At 39.8% G+C, this 23,641-nt stretch overlaps 2 non-coding genes across 2 annotated transcripts; one reads left to right on the forward strand and one right to left on the reverse strand.

Annotated features, from left to right (window-relative positions):
- Positions 1 to 2,837: 2,837 nt before the first annotated feature.
- Positions 2,838 to 2,943, reverse strand: LOC141636291 (small nucleolar RNA R71). Its single transcript, XR_012540912.1, has one exon. It is a non-coding gene; the product is annotated as a small nucleolar RNA R71 (small nucleolar RNA).
- Positions 2,944 to 21,437: 18,494 nt separating this feature from the next.
- Positions 21,438 to 21,544, forward strand: LOC141635571 (small nucleolar RNA R71). Its single transcript, XR_012540248.1, has one exon. It is a non-coding gene; the product is annotated as a small nucleolar RNA R71 (small nucleolar RNA).
- Positions 21,545 to 23,641: the final 2,097 nt, after the last annotated feature.

Below are 23,641 nucleotides of genomic sequence, written 5' to 3' on the forward strand. Positions count from 1 at the left end.
TTGCTTCTGTTTCGTTGTTTCCATTAATGTTCACGCTGCTGTTCACCCCACTATTCAAGTTACTATTCATCGTCATTACTGTTCATCGTCGGTACTGTTCATTGTTGATTATTTGTGCGTTGGTTTTCGAGCAGAGATTAGGTCTACTTCGTACATCCATTATTCGTTATTGTTGCTATAGTTAGTGTTATTCGTTATTGTTGTTATTGATGCAGTTTTGTTATTGGGTTATTGTTGCTGCTATTGTGGTTCCGTATTTATTGGGTTGTTGTTGATCCGAACTATGGTGTTCGGCGTTGTTGCTGTTTTTATTATCTCGTTTACTGGTGTTTTGCTCCTTATTGATCGGTATTTTCATAAAGACTATTATTTTGATCGGATTTCAGAGGCGAAGTTCTAACACAGGCCTGGTTATTGTTGTTCTTGCTTCCGCTGCAACAAAAGTTTGTTAACTTTCGTATCACACAACGAGTCAGAATGACTAATGAACAAGTACAAATGGTTCACACAACGAGTCGCGATGACATGGACAAATAGTTCGCTCAACGAGTCAGAATGATTAATAAACAAGGACAAAGGGGTCGCACAATTAGAGTTACAATGACAAGGACAAATGGTTCACACAACGAGTCACAATGCCTAATGAAAAGGACAAACGGTTCTGACAATGACTAGGATAAATGGTTGATACGTTCATTTTGTATAGTCTTTTTAGCCTATTTTAGCACGTATTTCTATGTAATTTCGTACTGTTTATATTGCATTATGCACCAAAAATTGGCTACTTTGGTTCGTTTTGTCCATTTTGTAGAAATGAACGCGAAAGTAGTGGAATCGTACCATTTTCGTCCCTTTGTGCATGCATTTTGAGGAGACGAGATTGTTCACAGTGAGATCTTGCATTGGGATGCATGAAGGAACAGTCTACGGAGAAGTCGATCACGAGTTTGAGCTGTTTTGGAGAAAGAACACTCGATCGAGTGGTTTCTATAGCTGAGAATTGTCGATCGAGTAATATTTTACTCGATCAAGAAGCGCTGGAATTAGAGGTTACTCGATCGAGTAACAATTCTACTCGATCGAGTAGATTATCTGGAGAAATGCTCGATCGAGTGGTTTCAGACTACTCGATCGAGTGGTTTTGACTGTCGTGGGCTTTAATTGGCCCGTGAACTCGTTTTAGTTATTAGACTTGAACATTTTTTCTATTTAAACGTACTTCAACTAGGTCATGAGGATCCAAGTTTTATCTTATCATTCATCTTCACAGTAAAAGACTGCGTTACTTTTCTTCCTTCCACTGTAACTTTTGCTTTCGGAATTTCTCGCTCGGATTTGTTTGTTCTTTACGCCGGATTCTTACGATTGTAATCTCTTTCTCCCTTTTTAATATTAATCTCTCTTTCATTTACTTTAATTGTTTGTTTTACTTCATTTAATTTTCTGACCTAATTACCTTTTATGCAATTTTATTATTGTCTCATCATGTTTAATATTAGTTTATTCATCGTTGTTAGTTTTGACGATACTGATAGCATGAGTAGCTAATCTGTTTCATGTTAGGATTAGGGGATCTATGGTAGAAATGTGACGATGTAGTAAATAAGTTGGATGAATTATTTGTGAGATTCTGTCCCCATAGCAATATAACTGTATTTACCGACTTAGTTGAGTGCACGCTTCTGAGTCACCTTTTAATCTGGTTAAATTTAATCCTGGATCGGAAGATTGGACTAAATAGACCTGCTATGAACAGTAGTCTACCCTGACGCGGACGGAAGTTAAGTTAGTGGGAATCTAGGGTAGAAAGTGGACCGGAAGGACCTTTCCATATCCGTCTCACAGTAATTCATCTAAGTTGTTTACAGTTGAGTCACTGGACTACCGTAGTGAACCGAAATCCTGACATGCCCCTTCTCTATTGATAGTTTATTTCTATTTTCTGCCTTAATTGCTCTTTCTTTATTTCTCTTCCTTTAAAACCTTCATTAGTTTAGAAATCAAATTACAACCCCCCCCCCATTTGTGACCAAATAAACGGACCTTTCAGATATCTTGCCTCCCTGAGGAGATCGACCTGACTTCCCTAGCTATATAGTTAGTTTAGTTAGTTATTTTTGATAGGTATACGACAGCCCTGTCAAATTTTGGCGTCGTTGCCGGGGAGGCAATTGCCCTATCTGTCTTTGTTTCTTTTATTTTATCCGTCTCAGGGAACTTTTATTCCTTGAGGCAGTTCTTATTCATTTTCTTTCAGTGTTGTTATGTCCAGGTCACATAGGTTGGAGTTAGTTTCAGCTAATTCTGAACCAGAGAGGCTGTTCAGGCATAGACTCCGTCTGCAAAGAGAATCACGAAAGGTAGCTTTGAGTATTTTCGAACCAGAGCTTCAGCATTTCCTATTTACAGAAAATCCATCTTTTGAAGAAGATACTTTCAGTTCTGTAAACCAACCAGTAAAGATGCCGGACATTGCCAGTCATTCGGAGCCTAAAGCGTCATCAATTCCAAAGGGTTCAATCTCCAGCCTGAGGATGGGAATACATTTGACATCCGTCCGTCCTATATCAATCTGGTGGAGAGAAATCTCTTTAGAGGTGTGGCAGTTGAAGACCCGAGGAAGCATATGGAGGTCTTTACGAACTACTGTTCTACTATCCCCGCCACAAAGGGGGTAACTCAAGACAAGATTAAGGAGGTTCTGTTTCCTTTTTCTTTGACTAGCTCATCCAGGGAGTGGCTGACTGATTTGGACCGTACGGCCGCGAGGGTCACGGACTGGGAGACCCTTGATCTTGCTTTTTATAAGAGAGATTTCCTTCCGCAGCACACTAATCAGCTGAGGGCCAAGATCACAAGTTTCAAACAGGCACCGGATGAAACTTTCTATGAAGCTTGTTGCCGTTTCAAGAGATTGGTGAGGTCTATTCCTCACCATGGTTTTGATTCGTGGTTCCTGTCCAATCAGTTCTACAATAGGCTATACGATGATCACAGAGCCATACTTGATGCATCATCCAACGAAAGATTTCAAAAGAACACCGACGATGATAAGGGATGGGCTCTTATTGAAGAGATGGCGACCCACTGTGCTGAGTATGGAAACCCGAGGGATGGTATTAGAACAGTTCATGCAGTCGATAAGCAAGTTGTGGCTCAGCTGGAAGCCATGAATGCTAGGTTTGATAAGCTGGAGCTTCATTCTGCTAGGGAGCCTCAGACGGTTTATTTGCTTACTAGAGGGGAGACTGTCATATGTGAGAGGTGTGGGAGCAACGGCGGTCAAACTGCTGTTGGTTGTCTTACGGAGAAGGAACAGGTCCTTGCTTTTCAACAATACAGGCAAGGAGGGGGTTCCTATTATAACAACCAAGGGGCAGTCCATCCCAATTTGAGGTGGACAAGTCAAAATGTGCTCAATCCTACCCCTCCTCCGCAGCAGCAACAACCATACGTCCCTCCTCATAAGGCTCAACAAGGCTTTCAGAAGCCTCCTTCGTTTCCTACACCTAATCAAGGTGCATCATCTTCTGGTGCGTGGGGTAAGTGAGCTAGGTGAGTTGAAGACAATGTTGCAGTCTATGACGAACAAATGGCAACTGAGTAATCAACAAAAATATGCATCTATCAAGGCACTTGAAACTCAAGTTGCCCAGTTAGCCGCGAACCAGTCCACAAGGAAACCGGGACATTTACCGTCACAAGCCGATAAGAATCCACATGAGACGGTGAATTTAATCAATTTGAGGAGCGGTTATTCATATGAAGGAACGAAATCAGACCCGGGGAAGGTAATTACTGCTGATGAACAGTGTTCTATTGAAGAAAAAGAGCTGGCAACAAAGAAAGTACTCGATCGACTAATTTCTGGGGGTCGATCGAGTAAAACTGCTGAAGAAAGGACTCGATAGAGTAAAATTTCTACTCGATCGAGTGACCAGGAAAAAGAAGTGCTCGATCGAGTAAATAAAACTACTCGATCGAGTGAATTTGCTGAAGAATCTGCTCGATCGAATGATATTTCTGGTCGATCGAGTAGTTCTGATAAAGAACAACTCGATCGAGAGCCTGCTAGTGCTCGATCGAGTGAAACATCGCCTGAAAGACCTCGTTCGAGAGGAAAGAAATCCCGTTCGAAGGATTTAGAGCTTGATCCGGCTGATACATTGGAAGAGAGGAATAAAGGGCTCGAGATACCCATCACGGTGCCCTTCCTGAGGCGTTTGCAGAGCACTAAGGCTAATCAACAATTCGGCAAATTTGCCGAACTCCTAAAAAGCTTGCAAGTCACTGTGCTATTCGCCGAACTGCTGACATAGGTACCCTCTTACGTTAAATTTATGAAAGAAATTTTGCCACGTAAGAGGCATATTAACGACCATGAGACGGTAGCTTTGACCGAGGTAGGGACGGCCCTAGTTCAGAATAATTTACCCCCCAAAAAGTCAGATCCGGGTAGTTTTTGGATTCCGTGTCATATTGGTACCCATTTGATTGATAACGCGTTATGCGATCTTGGTGCTAGCGTGAGTGTCTTACCGCTGTCTCTGGCTAAGAGACTTGGTTTGACAAAGTTTAATTGCACAAATATGACTGTTCAGATGGCCGACCGTAGCATATCACGGCCACTAGGTGTCATAGAAGACATAACTATTAAGATTGGGAGGTTCTTTATTCCCGTTGACTTCGTTGTACTTGACATACCCGAAGATGCCCATACCCCTATTATTTTAGGGAGACCATTTTTATTTACTGCCCGTGCAGTAATAGACGTCGGGGGCAAGACATTGACTTTTCAGGTTGGGGACGAGGAATTGATATTCCATCAGTCTAAGTTCCGAAGGGCTCCCATGGAAGCTCAGCCTTGCAATGCCCTCTCTTCTACTGACCCTCCTACTGATACTCCAACTGAAGATTTGGAACATTGTGCTGCTATCGTGACCCCTCCGCCTCAGGTTGAAAGCAAAAAGGAGGAAAGTTCGTCTGTTTTCCTTGCTGCAGGTACAGATGAAAATAATGAAGGATCTCTCTATGGTTTTTGTGCAATTAATGTCAGTCAATGTGGGAGCGATGACGTTAAAGCTGGTGAGAAAGGAGTAAGGATGAGAAAAGTTCGCGCGTATGTGGACGTCAACTATTCTCCTCATAACGATTCAAGTTCAAGCTCGTGGAAATTGAAGAGGACGATTAATGTTGCTGAGATGACGTCCTCCAGTCAGGAGCCCTCCAAGGGGCTACTGAATTGCTTTGAGAAATGAGCGGGGAAATGCACCGTGTACCAATTTGTATAAACAATTTTAAATTTCCGTCGTATTTGTTTATTGCTTTTAATTAGGGCAATTAGAATTTAGACATTTTTAGTATAGATTAGAAGACTATAGACTGTTACTTTTCGTATTTGGTATTTTGGGATATTTTTGCGAGTGTTTTTATGCAGGTTTGGGGAATTTTACGCAAATTCAAGAGCTTACACGAGGAAAAGAGCTCGATAGAGTGGAATTGTTCGATCGAATGGTTTCCAGTTACTCGATCGACAAAAGCTGAAAAGGGGAGTTCTCGATGTAGATTAATACAAAAAGTTCTCGATCGAGCAGTTCTAAACTACTCGATCGAGTGAAAGTGGAAATTGCACACAGGGAGTCCTTTTAACTTCTTTATTTTTCCTATTACTTCATTTTATTCCCAATTTTTCACCCCTTCTTCCTTATTTGCGATTAAAAGAACTCCAAAATCTCAATTTTTCTTGCCCATTTGCCAAATCTACCACCTACATTTTGTTTATTGCTAATTAATTCGTGCTGTTTTACTCGGTCTATTAGAGGAATTAGGGTTTGCGAATTTTCGGTCAAAAAATCGCCCAATATGCTTGTTAGTCGATTAATTGCTCAATTTGTAGGTTCCTAATCATCAAGTAAGTAATTCCTACACTTCTTTGCATTTTAATTTCGTTAATTTTGCTTCTTATGAAGTGAATTAGGAATTAGGGTTTCGATGTTCATATTAGGTCGAATTTTTTTACTATAATGTTGATTAAATGGCTAATTTGTCTTACTTGATGCTTAATTCCCATGCCTCGTTTATTTTTACTTGTTTAATTCGAATTTTTGTGAGAAATTCGCGATTAGGGTTAAATTCAGTCTAATTTCTCGACTATTAATTGGCTTTTGCTGCAGCCATTAGCTCAATTTGTCTCCATTGTTGCTTAAATTGTTGCTTTTGTCATCTGCTACCCTTCCCCTATCGCTGTTTACATGCTACCATTCGAATTTTTGAGGAAAATTATGGGAATAAGGGTTGTTAGTCGGATTTTTCGCCGTCTTTGGGAATTCTCTGCTGTTAACTGCAGTTTTTCAGTGCTGCTAATTCGTTAATCGCTTATCAAATTCCCCTGCCTTATTTGTTTAGGATGGATTTTAGCTCCGTGCCCTCAACTAGCTCGACTTCTAGTCCGTCCTTGTCTGAGACGGTGGTCCCTGCTGTCACCACCGCCTCCACTTCTGTTATTACCGCAGCTCCCGTGTTCTTAGTCTCTGCTGATGGTACTGTTTTTACGCCTGCTAGCACTGCTGCTAGCCCTGTTTCAGCTACCACCTCAGTCACAGCCACTACTACTGCTAGCAGTGCTGCTAGTCTTTATTCCTCAGTGGCGGTCACAGCTGCAGCCACAACCTCTACTTCAGCCGTGGTGAGCACACCTGTGGCGGACTCACCCGCAGTCGCAACTGCTTTACGGGCGGCTCTAATTCCTCGTACCGTCAGTGGACGGTCTTCTACTTCAGGTTCTAGAGGTCGGGGTCACGGTCGTGGTCGTGCTACACCCGCTGCTGGCCGTGTTACGATCTGAGTGGACGACACTCTTGACTCCCACCCTGAGTACCTGCAGGTAACTTTTATTAATAGTATTCATCGTGAGAGGTTCTATAACTTGGTTGACTGTGACTTTCTCCCTACGCGCTTTCTTTGCCGTACGTCACTTCAGAGGCTCGGCTTCGACGAGCCAGTTTGTGAGCTTTTACGGGGCACGGGGATGGCCGGACTCATCACTATGAGCGGCCACACTTTTAGGGAGCTGAGCCTTGAGTTCTTCAGCTCCTTCACCTTCTCCTCAGGGGCACACGACGCTGTCCCTACTAGTCTTTCTGTGTCCTTCCGGTTGTATAACCGGACCTTTTCTATAACACTTGAGGAGTTTGGTACCCGACTTGGCCTTTATTTTACGGGCACCACTATCGCCCCTAGAAAGGTCATTAGTCATCTTTGGCGGGCTTTGGCACAGACCCCTTTTCAAGAGCGAAAGCTCGCTCAGGTCCACCTACCTCCCGCCCGTTACTTTGTTAGACTGATGGGGAGCACTATTTTTGGTCGAAAGGAGCCAAACAACATCAACAACAACGAGCTCTCCATCTTAGGCGGTTACCTGAACATCGACGGCGAGGGTCCCTTTACCGTCAACATCGCGTATTTGACCGCCAGGTACTTCCAGGCTCAGAAAGATAAGCTCATGGGCACTATCGTCTGCGGTGGCGTAGCTACCTTTCTTGCCCATTCTCTCCTCACCGTCTTGCCTCGTGACTTACCTTACATAGACGGTGATAGGTATCTGAGCCTAGGTGCCATGCACTCTCAGACTTGGCTGACCACAGACTACCGGACATGGAAGATAGATGGTTATTTGTCCGTGGACCTTCCTTGTGACACCCTGCCTTTTCTCACCTGAACCTTACTATTCCCATATCATTTGTAAGCCCTCGGCTGTGACGGACATTAATGGTTGGAGTGTGTGCATTAGTACTTGAATCATCTTTCATTTTTATTGCATGCATTCTATGTAGGTCGCAGTTAGGTAAGTGACTGTTTCTCTTTCTCTCTTTCACATATATTATTCACCCTTTGCTTCATGAGAGAAGAGTGACCACGTGAGAGTCCAATTTTGTTGGTCTTGCAAGGTCGATAGGTTGGCTATATTTCTGAACAGCTTATAACTCGTTTGCGTATTGAGTGCATAGCTATAACTGTTAATTTTTGTTGCATTAAATTGGTTCAAGTAGACAAGTTAAGTTAGCTCTGAGTTTTCATTTCCGTTCCATTATTTGCATTTTTGTTTACTCGAGGATGAGTAAAGGTTCGATTTGGGGAGATTTGATACGTGCATTTTGTATAGTCTTTTTAGCCTATTTTAGCACGTATTTCTATGTACTTTCGTACTGTTTATATTGCATTATGCCCCGAATTGGCTACTTTGGTTCGTTTTGTCCATTTTGTAGAAATGAACGCGAAAGTAGTCGAATCGTACCATTTTAGTCCTTTTTTTGCATGCATTTTGAGGGGACGAGATTGTTCAGAGTGAGATCTTGCATTAGGATGTGTGAAGGAACGGTCTACGGAGCAGTCGGTCACGAGTTTGAGCTGTTTTGGAGGAAGAACACTCGATCGAGTGGTTTCTATAGCTGAGAATGGTCGATCGAGTAATATTTTAATCGATCAAGAAGCGCTGGAATTAGAGGTTACTCGATCGAGTAACAATTCTACTCGATCGAGTAGATTATCTAGAGAAATGCTCGATCGAGTGGTTTCAGACTACTCGATCGACTGGTTTTGGCTGTCGTGAGCTTTAATTAGCCCGTGAACTCGTTTTAGTTATTAGACTTGGCATTTTTTCTATTTAAACGTACTTCAACTAGGTCATGAGGATCCAAGTTTTATCTTATCATTCATCTTCACAGTAAAAGACTGCGTTACTTTTCTTCCTTCCACTGTAACTTTTGCTTTCGGATTTTCTCGCTCGGATTTGTTTGTTCTTTACGCCGGATTCTTGCGATTGTAATCTCTTTCTCCCTTTTTAATATTAATCTCTCTTTCATTTACTTTAATTATTTATTTTACTTCATTTAATATTCTTCCCTAATTACCTTTTATGCAATTTTATTATTGTCTCATCATGTTTAATATTAGTTTATTCATCGTTGTTAGTTTTGACGATACTGATAGCATGAGTAGCTAATTTGTTTCATGTTAGGATTAGGGGATCTACGGTTGAAATGTGACGATGTAGTAAATAAGTTGGATGAATTATTTGTGAGATTCTGTCCCCATAGCAATATAACTGTATTTACCGACTTAGTTGAGTGCACGCTTCTGAGTCACCTTTTAATCTGGTTAAATTTAATCCTAGATCGGAAGATTGGACTAAATAGACCTGCTATGAACAGTAGACTACCCTGACGAGGACGGAAGTTAAGTTAGTGGGAATCTAGGGTAGAAAGTGGACTGGAAGGACCTTTCCATATCCGTGTCGCAGTAATTCATCTAAGTTGTTTACAGTTGAGTCACTGGACTACCTTAGTGAACCGAAATCCTGACATGCCCCTTCTCTATTGATAGTTTATTTCTATTTTCTGCCTTAATTGCTCTTTCTTTATTTCTCTTCTTTTAAAACCTTAATTAGTTTAGAAATCAAATTACAACCCCCCCCCCCATTTGTGACCAAATAGACGGACCTTACAGATATCTTGCCTCCCTGAGGAGATCGACCTGACTTTCCTAGCTATATAGTTAGTGTAGTTAGTTATTTTTGATAGGTATACGACAACCCTGGCAATGGTCACACCAGTCACAATTCTTAATGAACTAGGACAAATAGTTTACATAAGGAGTCACAATGACAAGGATAAATGGTTCACACAACGAGTCACAATGACTAATGAACAAGGACAAATGGTTCACACAATGTATCACAATGACAAGGACAAATGGTTCACACAATGTACCACAATGACAAGTGAACAAGGACAAATGGTTACCACAATGAGTCACAATGACAAGGACAAATGGTTCACACGAGTCACAATCTGTAATGAACAAGGAAAAATACTTCATACAACGAGTCACAATGATAAGGACAAGTCGTTCGCACAACCAGTCACAATGACTATTGATGCGGGAGCACTAGAATAAACTAAAAATGAGGTCTTGATTAGTCGAAATGTAACTCACATTTCCGAAGGTTTCAAAATGGGCTCAAATATGGTGAATATGATAACATGGGGTGGCGATGAAAGCAAGCTCGAGTCTGTCTTTCCTACATGGATTCCAAGGACAACAAGTTGGTCTTAGAGGAGCTGAACACGTGAATGGCTGGCCAGATTGTGAGCACAAGTTTTCTATTTTCAGTTTTCGTTATTCTAGATAATAGATTATAGGTAGTTGTTTATTTCCTTATTGTTTATTTGCTAATCTTAGCAAGGTTTTAATAAGGCAGTTTTGCTATGACCGGACTATCGTTTTCGGTTACTTGTCGTTAGGAGCACCTAGACCAAAACAATATTTATAACTTCACAAACTACTTTACTATTAGTAAAGAGGTAAGTAAAGGTCGGTTTCCAAGGGACGGGTATTGATGTAGGATTTTCGATTGCAAGTAGTGGTGTCTAAGGGTGTCATAATTTGGGTTGAGATAAGAAGATCACTAAACAAAATGACAATGTAAATAAACAAGCAAGAGGATTAAAAAGAGATGTAAACAATTAATTAAAAGCACTAGGGTGTCATGGGTTCATAGGGGATTCATGGGAATTGATCATACAAACATATTCTCAAATTATAAGCAAACAATTATCGTTGTGATAGGATCGAGTTGGTTTATATCTTACAATCCTAGGAAGGTTTGGGTCCCAGAGCCGAATCGATTAGATTGTAAACACCTACAAGTCGAAGTAATCCTCCCTACTCAACTATATGCATGGTCTAATGAGACTAAAGTTGGTGTATGTCTTACAAGTCTCATTGAAAAGGTAAGTGATGGGTAAAAAAATGCAAGGATTCATAGGCTCGTATTTCATCATACATAACATGTGCATAAGTTGAGATCACAACAAGCAAGCAAATAAATTATGTGAACATATTAGATTAAGCATGAATCGTCCCCCATGTTGGTTTCCCCTAATTCCCCATCAACCCTAGCTAAGGAAACTACTCACTCATTATCAAGTTTAACATGCTAACAAGGTTGTCAATCATATTAACAAAGCAAAACATGATGAATGAATGGAAATGATTAACAATAATTAAAACAAGGGTTAAAGAATTTTACTAAGCAAAGAATAATAGAAGTACTTGATGATTGATGGAAGGTTGTCAATCTCCCAATAATACCCAAATAATCTTCAATTACTCAAAATAAATGATGAACAATAGAGAAATTAAGGAAATGAGATTTGTATTACTGCTTAATTAAAAGTTGATTACAAGATTAAAATGAGATTAAGATTGCATAAGAAGGACATGATAATCTAATTAGTACAAAGGGGTATTTATACTAAGGATTAGGTACATAAATTAGGGTTACTAAGGGCTTAAATGATGATTAAGACCCTTAAGAAAAGTTGAGGAAGTGCTCCTCTCGAAGGAGATGCGCATCTCCGCTTCGCTAGTCTTCAAGGAATATGCGCATCCCGAGTGGACTAAGGGAGAGGACGTTTTGCACTGTGAAGGAATCCGAGCGGCCAGATGGTCGGGACGAGTGGATTGTGGAGGTCCAGGATGAGCGGATTGGGTGGGGGGATGCTCGGATTCTGGAGGGCTGCGACGAGCGTCCCGAGGCTGCGACGAGCGGATTGTGGCTCAACAAGTTTCTTCTTCATTTCTTCTTTTCTTCTTCCAACAATCCTCAAGGATTATGTTGTTGATACAAGGATCTTCTCATCATTGCCCATCTACTACATTATTTACATAGGCCTTCTATTCTTGTCTTTACTTTGATGCTTGGTCATTAGATTCGATCAATTTAGCTCCATTTTGCCATGAAAATGCAAGGTTTGCACTCCTCTCCTACCAAGGAAACAATACCTCAAAGAATATGCTAATTGAAAGACTAAAGATAGTAAATGACCCAAATATGCACTAAAAAGCATAGGAACGAGGCTAATTCGGAGACTAAATATGCTCAAATATTGGTCACATCAAATATCCCCAAACCGAACTTTTGCTCGTCTCGAGTAAAGAGGTGACAAAACTTGGACCCTTATTTAAACTAACCTACTAATATAACCGATATGAGACAATTAGCGGGTCTCACTCCGCCCTTTCAACTCACAACAAGACAACCATAAGGTAGGATGCCTTATTGCAAGGCAAGGTAGGGCTTGCCAAAATGGCGACACATCCAATCATTAAAGCACACAAAATCAAGTAATGGATGCGTCTACAAAAGAATAGCCACTTTCCTCATCTAAGTGACAGAAATTATCTAAAAGGGAAGCAATTCAAGGGTACACATTCCTTATAGATATGGTTTCTTCAAACTACTAAGCCTAGAAGGATACCAATAAATCTCCTCCAAGTTGTGTCAAGCTAGGGTACCTTTGTCCTCAATCGTTAACTGCTTTCGTCAAGAGTAGACTCCCTATGGTGTTAGAAACACTGAAGGATCGCGGAATTCCCCTTCTTGCTTAGACAAGAAGAAGGGTCGTCCCCTCTCTACCATGCACAAAAGTGGATACGATGGAAAAGGGATCAATAGAACTTGAGTTTGATATGGGAGTTTGCTTTTTGTTGTTTTTCCCCCCATTTTGTGGCATTGACATTTTGAGAACATCTGACTTGGCCATTTCTTTTGATGTTTGGCATTTTCAACACTTGACAATTTCAAATTTTTCTTGCATTTCATTTTTTTTGAACATTTTCAAAGTCACCCCAATTAGTAGCGAGGGTCCTTATATTTGAAGCATATGAGTTTTCATTCTTGTTACTCCTCTTTTCCTTTGATGCAATTTGCAAACTTTTTGACTTTTCATTTCATTTCTTGAACTCAAATTTTGAACGATTTTTGTGCCCATTCCCTTTGATGACAAAATGTGGTAGAACATGGATGATGGATGCATGGTTTCAAGGGTCACCTTGGAATAAACGGTAGCCAAGGAGTTATCACACCACAAGGTAATCTTGACTAGGCCTTAATCCATGGGTCAAAGGATACTAGTATGACACATCCTAGGGTGTTTTACAAGCATTCTAACAAGCAAAGTCTTAAGAAGAAAAAGTATCTACAAGGGCCTTACATACACTTATCAAGCTTCCCAAATAGACGGTTTCACAAAATTTTTCCTAACACACAACTACATGCCATGATGCAACTAACATATATACATCTCTAGTGCATATGCTTCTACCAACTAGTATGCCAAATAATCTAAATGCAATCCTAAATTCACATTGTTTATACCGCATCAATTAAAATAAAGCCACATAGTCATTAACATAAAGAGGAAAAAGGAGATTGGAAAGATCATACCATGCGGTCTTCTATATCCTCATAACTCAGATGTGGCATAGACGCATAGTCGATCAATGTGAAAAAGGATGAACAAACACAATATATACAAGACTACACTACAAAGGAAATGAACATAATTTTGGATTTTTTAATTTTTCAATCTTTTTGTATTTTGTTTTAATGAAATTAAAGGACATATTTTTGTATTTTTCAAAAAAATTCGATTTTTATCATTTTTGTTTTAAAAAGGTCAAGTTAGAATTTCTCATCCCCACACAAGTATGGGCATTGTCCTCAATGGCCAATACGATAGGAAATTATGCAATTTACATGAATATGCAGGATTTCTAAGCTAAATGCAAACGATATATAAACAAGAGTGAATGCAAACTAAGCTATGCTATATGATGCATGGTTTTTATTATGGTGGAGAGCATAATTTAAATTAGATCCCAATGCATATGCATAAACTTCCCCAAACCAAAATAGACACTATTTATAATGTCAAAAATTGGGTGAGTTCATGCATAAAAATGCAATGCATGAAACAAAAATTTGTCATTTTGGATTTTGAAAGTTGGGAACAATAAAATGAACACCTTAATGGAACCAGGGTGTTAGTCCTCCAATGTTGCTAGGACACCACAAAATGATCAAGATAAAATAAGAACAAGAGAAGTAGACAAACCATAAAGGAGGTGTAAGCATGTAGGATCCTCTAAGTGTTTGATAATCCTCACCCATCGTATCATCATCATCATCATCATCATCATCAACTTCCTAACTTCAGGCATCATCAACCTCCATGGATGTGGAATCATTTCCACTCTCACTTGCACTTTCTTGTTCAGCCTCACTTTTCTCTTCTTCTTGAACTTCTTCATCTTCACCTCTTGCTCATCACTCTCATCAACAACCATCTCCTCTTCACCCGGTCTACCACCTTTTGAAGTGCTAGGAAATAATACCTCCTTATCTACCCAACTAGGCAAAGGACAAGATGGATCGAGAAGTCCTTGCCTAGCAAGATGTAGGAGGGGCGGATATTGTGCCTTGTAAGCATCAACTCTATCATTATAAGCTTGTTTATGCATTTCCCTCATCAATAGAGTCAAGTAATCGTTTCCCGCCTTGACATTTTCGGGGTTGAACTCGTGGTAGTCAAATGGATAAGGTGGGGTGATAATGGAGGAGGAGGGCTTGGCAACTTCTTCCCCTTGGTGTTGAAGGATGTATTCGGCTTCTTCGGAGAGTGGGAGAAGGTAATTCGGTCTATGAACATTCAAGCGGCAAATCTTGCTAGGCAATGTGAAGGATTTAGCTTCATTTGTCAACCACCCAAATTTCTTATCAAGAGTATCATTCTTGACCCATTTGAACTTTAGAATCATGGTGGCTAGATCAATTGGTAGGGCCTCCCTTTACCGGTGTATAAGCATCATTCTTGTTGAAATCCCGGTTAAAGTGCTTAGCCAAATAAGTCACTAATCCTCCGTTGAAAATAAAGCCCGTGCCTTCTTTGCCACAATCAACATTAAGCCATCTATCAATTAAAAGTTGTAAAGCATTGTATGGCTTTGTGAACTCTCTCCCAATGTTCAAAGCCGACTCAAGAAGAACAAAATCAAGTTCGGTAAGATGATTTGTGCCTTTCCTAGCTATCAAGGTATTCCCAACAACCTTATACCATACTCTTATGCCCGGATGATGGACTAAGAGAGCACGACAGTCATGATAAGATGTAAATTCTTTTCTGGAAATGACCTTCCATAGAGGAGCGAGGTCATACTTGGTAGGCTTCTTTGTGTATTTCGGGTTATCACTAAGACCAAATATCTTACCAATTTCGTCATAAGACAATTTTCGATCAACATTCTTGAGACGAAACTCAATATTGGTTAGGGTCTCCACCTTGGTAACTGTAATACTCCGTATTTTGATAATAATTTATAAAAGTAATTTATGTAATTTAATAATTGATTAAAGATATTTCTAATAATAATTACAATAAGCCGTTAATTAAATAATAAATTAAGCATCCAAGTCGGGAATTGGGTTTAGCTAATATTTAGCATTGGGCCGTGTGCCATTGTTGTTAGCGCCGAAATTTATTAGTATAGTATGGGTGTGATTGGGTTTTGTATCGGGAATTAATAATAATATAATATGAAAATAATAACATATAAAGGTAATAACAGTTATATTAAAAATAATAATAAAGTTATGACAATAATAAATTAGTAAATATTGTATGAGGAAATCCTACTTATCGTAAGACTACAACATGTAACAATAATAATATAATGGCAATTATAATAATAATAATTCCTATACTAATTAGAATAAGGTAAGTTATAATAGTTTCTTTATCGACCTCGTATTCTCTATAATCCTACATTATAAATCCCTATTAAATCTGAGAAATTAATCATAAATTGAAAGAAACGAGAGGAGCTAGCTAGGAGATCGTCACAAGGTAATATTCTAATCGTCTCATAACATACACACCTTAAGACTAATATAACTCGTTGAATAAACAACCGTTAATTGAGCCGAGACAATGACTTTTACCGTGGGACATCAGAGAATGGCCGAACCCACCGTTGACTGACAGGAGAGGGGTGTTTTCAGGAGGTTTGTTTGGGGCGGTCGTGTTCGCGATTAACATGGATTTACACTCTTTGCCTTGACCGTCGTGACCTAGGCTTGGTTTGGATGGTACCTTAGGTTGAGGCGGCCACAATGGGTGGTCAAGGGTGGTTATGGGCGGTGGTTTGCACGGGGGTTGGCCTGAGATACGAGAAAAAGAGTATGTTATAGTTTATAGATGTGACCCGGTTTTATACACCTTACCCTGACTATTTTGACTCGAACTTGGGTTGGTTGGGGCCATGAAGGAGGGTCGACCAAAGTGGTGGTGGTTTTGGGGTTGAAGGTCGTGGTTTGTGGTGGTGGTGACTAGTGATTAACAGAACAGGGGAGTGTTGGTGTTGTGGTTGTTGTCGGGTTGTGTGGGTATCGGGTCGAGGGCACGGTTATGTGGGGTAGTTGTGGATTGGTGGTGGTTATAGAACACAGTGGAGGTCGGTGGTAGTCTGTAGTGGTGATGGTGGTCGTGAACAGTGGTGTAATCGTGCGTTTGTATAGGTTGCGTCAGGCTCGGGTTCGTATATTGGGGTATTATGTTAGGGCGTGGATTTGTGACCACTCGTGGTGGCTAGGAGTAGTGTTAAGACAGTGACTGGGCTGTCGGTAGTGGAGGCCCTCAGTGGTGTTCGTGGCAGGTCTGGTGGTTGTCGGATTTGGGCTTGGTATGCGGGTGAAGGGAGGCCTCACGGGAGTTGTTTTGGTTGAGAGGTTGTGTCATGGTATGATATTGGCGTGTATAGTTCAATAATTACTCTATTATTTCGTTGTTTATTGATAAACGAGATGGAGACTGGTTTATTTAGGGTTGACACGGGATTGGTGAGCGTTGGTTAACCTTAAGACGGGTTTTAATTAGTAACGTACATAATAATATAATTAATATAACTAGTTTTATAATTAGTTTAATTTATTTATAAAAGTGAATTGAGTAATTAGTAATTAAATTATAAATATTATTATTAGGTGACGGGTTTGTTGAGAAGCATTGCTTATTGGATTCGCTTTCCTAATTACTTGGACTTGCTTTGCATTAATTGGACTTACTGATCAGGTAGGAATAAATCCTACTAAACTTTTACTCGATAATGTTTGTTGGATGATTTACATTAAAGTGAATTGATCATATGAGAATTTTGTTGGTTGATTTCATGGAAGTTGTTGGAAGGGAGAATTATATTGTATATGTTGGTTATATTTTGGTGGAGTATTGTTGTAGTATTAACAGATTTATTCTGGCAGACATTACTGATAGTAATGTGCAGTGGTTGAACAGATTTATTCTAGCAGACGATATTTATCGTGTGTACTCGAGGCAGGCCCCAGATTGGTCTGCAGGCCATCTGGTGGATATTACTCAACTATATGTTGAGGCAGACATTACCTTTTGGTAATGTAGTGTGTGTTTACTCACCTTCGGGTTGAGGCTGCCCCGGCCAGGGATTGGCGGGATGATTAGTGTGCTAAGTAAAAGGGGAGAAGCACGTTGTCAGGGGGTTGTGCAATGTAAAAAAGAAATTGGATTGATATCGTATGTTTTTGTTGTTTGTATTTATTCCTACTCAATCTCGGGGTTGACTGTGTATTCGTGAACACCTGCGGTGAACCATAATGGGGAGCAGATTTGTCAGGTACTAAAGATTAGCTGACTTGGGAGCTATGGGATGCGTGAGGACTTGGTCGGTCTACCTAGAAGTCTAGACCACGTAGAATATTTTATCACTTTATTTATTTCCGCTGCAAGTTGTATCTTATTTTATATTAAGTTTAGTTGGTTAATTTGTAATAAACGTGTAATCATTAAAGTTTTAATTAAAGTATTTTGGTTTGTTGTACTTTGTTATTCACTACCTCGGGAAACCGAGATGGTAACGCTCTCATTCACTTGGGATGTCTAGCTAAAGGCTCCCGAATAAATGGGGGTGTTACAGTGACATTCAAAGAGCTCAAAAACTCTAACGTGAGGGAGGAGTAGGTCAATTCTTGCATTTCAAACAATTTACTCAATCCCATAGACTCGAAAAAGGTCTTTGTTTGCTCAAGAACACCCAATTTTGACAATGCATCTTGACAAATGAACTTGGTAGGCATGATGGTTTTCTTAGCAAAGAGAATAAATTTCTTCCTATGGGATTCGGAAGTGAAAATTACCTCCGGATAATTGGCTAATTGTTCAATAACCGGAGTAGTAGAAGTAGTAGCTTCCATAGGAGGATCTTGTTCTTGAATCTCCAACCTTGCATTATGAACTACCAATGCCTTTGATGCTTGTTTGTCTTGAAGAGCTTGTTGTCTCTTAGAAAGGTTCTTCTTTTGGGGTGCCTTGATTCCGCCTTTTGTTCTTGTCATACTTCTTTGCTTAGTAACACCAATGAAAGCTTCGAATCTTCAATTTCTAATAATGCCCAAATCGATTTGGGATAGATGAATTTTGCCTTGTGTCCCAAAAATCGATTCAAAACTTTGAATATTTTGGTGTTTTAATCACTTGTTGTTGCTAAAAGAGTGATTAATTTTTGTTTTGAGGAAGTTTGGATTTGATTTTGTTGGTTTTAGTTGAGAAATTTGATTTTTGTTGATGGAGAGGATGAGGGTTTTGGGGTTTTGGGGTTTTGGGTAGTATTTGTGTTTGAAATAATGAAAATGAGTTGGGAAGGAGGGTTTAAAAGACCCGTTGAATTTTTGAAAAGCAAAGGGAGACGAGCGGTTTCAGGGTCGGGACGCTCGGATTCTCCAATTTCTGGGTTCAGGAAAAGCGCCTGGGGACGAGCGTCGCGAAGGTAAGACAAGCAGATTCTTGAGCTTGGACGAGCGTCCTACACTGGAGACGCTCGGATTCTCTTCCAGGGAGAAATCCCAAAAATTGATAGTGTAAAGACGAGCGTCTTCCTTCTGGCACGACCGTCCTGGCTGAGACGAGCGTATTCCTTACTGGGACGCTCGGATTCTCAGTCAGTCCCAAAGATTAAGTCTGCAGCTTCACAAGATGAGCGTCTTATGCACTGGACGCTCAGGTTCATTTCAAGACTTGCGGATTCCTCTCGGGTCCCTCGGATTCTGCTATTTCCACACGGATTCAGGTCCATCCATGGGTGCTTCGTAACCCGTATCATTTGATTCTTCAATTCTTGTGTTCTTCATTGTGGGGTCACTACAAAGGCATGGATAGCCTAGGCAATTGCTATCCCCACATTAAGGCAAAACACTATACATCAATAAACTCGTAAGTCCCTCCCTCACTTCTCTCAAAATGATGAAAATTTTGATCAAGGCATAGAAATGTAAATCCAAAAATGACTAAAATGCAATACGATAATTAAAATGCAAGTTAGGGACTTAGAATATTTACAAGTTGTGGTTTAGGGAGGACTCCACCAAACTCTCATCCAATAATGAGATGTCAAGGGGGCATGTTCAAGGTGTTGTTGATGTTACTCAACACCTTGAAGAAGTAATTGAAAGCTTGTTCATTGTCATGATAAAGATCTGCAATAGACCTTTGCACTTGTTATTCTCCATGATGGTCTTAGGCCATAGCATTACCAATATAAGGATTGAATATCCCTTCAAACTCATCATCCCAAAGACCACATACTTCGTCCACTTGATCACTAAAAATGTCTTGAGTTGATGAAGACAACTCTACTTCTTTCTTTTCTTGGCCAATGAGGCCTTCTTCTTCACTTGTCATGGGTGAGCTTTTCAAGTTCTCATTGTTGCAATTACCTTGCTCTTTTGATGGAGCATCATCCACTTTCTTCTTCCATTGAAATGCCAACTTCTTCCTATCATCTTTCCGGCTATAGTGATCAACCATAAAACATGGCTCATGCAATCGTGGAGCTCTCATAGTCTTGTCAAGATTGAAAGTGATGGTTTCATCTCCCACTTCAAGGGTGAGCTCTCCATGTTTTACATCGATCACCGATCCCGCGTGTGCAATAAAGGTCTTCCTAAAATAATAGGAATGTTGGAGGCTTCTTCCATGTCGACAATAACAAAATCCAGTGGGATGAAGAATTTGCCAATTCTTACGGGAACATCTTCCCATACCCCTAAAGGTATTTTTGTTGATCTATCCGCCATTTGAAGCGTGATGTTGGTGCATTTGAGTTCTCCCATTCCTAGCCTCTTGCTTACCGAATATGGTATGACACTAACACTTGCCCCAAGGTCACATAAAGCTTTGTTGATCCTAGTGTCACCAATAGTGCATGGAATGGAGAAACTTCCCGGATCCTTGAGCTTTGGAGGTGAACTTCCTTGAAGAATAGCACTACGCACTTTAGTGAAAGGAATAGTCTCAAGCTTCCGGATTGATTTCTTCTTTGTAAGGATATCTTTCATATACATTGCGTAGGCCGGAACATGATTGATTAATTCCGTAAATGGAATTGAGACTTCTAAATTCTTCACAATCTCCATGAATTTTCCAAGTTGGTCATCAAACTTAGGCTTAGCTTGACGACTCGGGAATGGAAGTCTAATCACAATAGGCTCCTTTTATTTGGCCTTCTCTTCATCCTTCTTTGAAACTTCTTGAATGGTGGGTTCTTCTTCTTTAGAGTTTTCAACAACTCTTTCCTTGTCACTAGCATTCACAATATCTTCATTAACGGGCTTCTTCGGCCCTTCATACCTTGTACCACTCCTCAAATGGATGGAACTCACCGATTCTTGTCTTGGGGGATTACCTTGAGGTGGTAACTGCTCCTTTTGTCTGTGTGAACTTGAAGACGCTAATTGAGACATTTGGGTCTCCAGCATCTTTGTGTGAGCTAGTATGTTGTTAATAGTGATGTCTTTTACTTGGGTATCCTTTTGCATTTGAGTGAAAAACTCTTGTTGATTCTTTTGCATTTGGAGGATCGCTTTTTGAACGTCAAAACCTTGGTCATTTGATTGAGTGTATGGAGTTTGATTTTGGAAACCTTGGTTTTGGTTGTAAAAGGGTCTTTGATTTTGGTTTCTCATTGGAGGTGGGGTGTATATTGGTTGGGGGTTTTGAACATTTTGGCTTTTGTATGAGAGATTTGGATGGAATTTCGTGTTTTCATTGTAATAGTTGGAATAAGGGGTACCACTCTTGTATGCTTGAAAAGCATTCACTTGCTCACTTGTTCCCCTACATTCACTTTGGTCATGTCCCAAAGTTCCACAATTCTCACATATTCCACTTGGAATTGATGAAGATGCCACCATGGCATTAACATGTTGCTTAGGTGATTTGGAGGCTTCTTCAAGTTTAGCCATAGCCTTCTCAAACTTCAAATTAATGGTATCAATATGAGCACTAAGTTGATCACCCAATTGAGTAATAGAGTCCACTTCATGATTTCCTCCTCTAGTAGCCTTCCGAGGTCTACTATATTGTGAGTTATGGACCGCCATTTCCTCAATCTTGTTCCATGTTTGATTATCATCAACTTCGGTGAACATACCATTTGATCCCATGTTGAGAATGTTTTGGTAGTCTTCATAAAGACAATTCCAAAATTGTTGTACCAAGAACCACTCGTTAAGTCCATGATGAGGACATGAGCGACAAGTTCCTTTGAATCGCTCCCATTCTTCATACAAATATTCTTTGTCCCTTTGTTTATGCCCTGTGATTTGGGCTCTTAGCATGTTAGTCTTTTCCGGAGGATAGAACTTTTTGTAGAAAGAAAGAGCCAATTTCTTCCAAGAGTCAATACCAAGAGTAGTCTTATCAAGGCTCTTTAACCATTGTTTCGCGGTACCAATCAAAGAAAAAGGAAATAAGACCCATTGAATTTGGTCTTGAGTAACTCCGGTTTGTGAAATCGCATCACAATAGTCCCAAAAAGTCTCCATATGGGAATGAGGGTCTTCACTAGGCACCCCCACCCCCCCCCCCCGCCCCAAATTGACTTCTTTCGACTAATTGGATAAATGCGGATTTTGCAATGAAATTATCGGTCAAGTGTTGTGGTGTGGGAGTAGCACTAGGTAGGTTCTCCTCGGTTGGTACGGAATTTGATGAAAATTTAGGCATTGTGGGTTGATTTTGTGGTAGGTTTTGTGTTGGGTTCTCCTCTTCTTCTCTTGCAAAAGGGTTGATGAACTCAATATTGTTTGGTTGAATATCCACAATCTCACCAATATCTCTCAAAGTATTTCTAGCAAGTCTTCTATTGGTTGTCAAAGTTCTTTCAATTTCATGATCAATGGGTAACAAGTTACCCTGTGATCTTCTAGACATACAAAATATCAAACAACTTGAAAACAATTAGAACAAACCTTGAGGAGTTTTACTTCCCCAAGGCAAAGAAAGACACAACTAAGAACAATCAAAGAAAATCAAATCAAGTTAACACCGTCCCCGGCAACGGCGCCATTTTTGGTCGGACTATCGTTTTCGGTTACTTGTCGTTAGGAGCACCTAGACCAAAACAATATTTATAACTTCACAAACTACTTTACTATTATTAAAGAGGTAAGCAAAGGTTGGATCCCAAGGGACGGGTATTGATGTAGGATTTTCGATTTCAAGGAGTGGTGTCTAAGGGTGTCACGATTTGGGTTGAGATAAGAAGATCACTAAACTAAATGACAATGTAAATAAACAAGCAAGATGATTAAAAAGAGATGTAAACAATTGATTAAAACCACTAGGGTGTCATGGGTTCATAGGGGATTCATGGAAATTGATCATACAAACGTATTCTCAAATTATAAGCAAGCAATTATTGTTGTGATAGGATCGAGTTGGTTTATATCTTACAATCCTAGGAAGGTTTGGGTCCCGGAGCCGAATCGATTAGATTGTACAACACCTACAAGTCGACTTAATCCTCCCTACTCAACTATATGCATGGTCTAATGCGACTCGAGTTGTTTTATGTCTTACAAGTCTCATTGAAAAGGTAAGTGGTGGGTAAAAACTGAAAGGATTCATAGGCTCGCATTTCATCAAACATAACATGTGCATAAGTTGAGATCACAACAAGCAAGCAAATAAATTATGTGAACATATTAGATTAAGGATGAATCGTCCCCCATTTTGGTTTCCCCTAATTCCCCATCAACCCTAGCTAAGGAAACTTCTCACTTATTGTAACGCCCCGTAATTTCGGACCGTTAATATATTTTGGAAATAATTTATTAATCAAATAAAAGTTGATATTTAAGTATTTAAAGTAAAAATAATTCAAAGAAATATAATTTTATTATATTTTGAAGAAAAGTATTTATTTAGATAGTTTCGAGATGTTTAAAAATAGTTTAAACCGTGTAAAACTTTTTATTTCGAAATAAGGGCGTATCGGGGGGAAAATGACAATTCTTTTGAACGTTGGGTAAACGAATTTGGAAATGGGTCGTATGAATACTCAATTTTATTGTAATCTCGTGTTTAAGAACTTTGGTCTTGACGGAATTTGCGTTTGACTTACGGTTTTAATTATTATCGAAACGAGTCAAAACCGACTCGAAAAATCCCGACTCAAACCCGCTCTCCTCCTTTCCTTTCTTCCTTTCACGCGCACCAAACCCCCCTTCCCCTTCATTTTTCTGATTTCTTTGATCTTCATCACCTAAAATTCCCAAAACACCATTTTTCATCTTTTCAAGCTAAAAATCGACATAATTTCTTCATTTCTTATCGGATTCTCGCATAATTTACCTTTCTGGAATCCCCTCGACGAGATCTACAACTTGGTATAATTTAATTTCAGTTTTCTTGAAGTTGTTTTAAGATGAAAT

This window comes from Silene latifolia, chromosome Y (assembly GCF_048544455.1).
Source record: "Silene latifolia isolate original U9 population chromosome Y, ASM4854445v1, whole genome shotgun sequence".
In the NCBI taxonomy this organism is placed as follows: Eukaryota; Viridiplantae; Streptophyta; class Magnoliopsida; order Caryophyllales; family Caryophyllaceae; genus Silene; species Silene latifolia.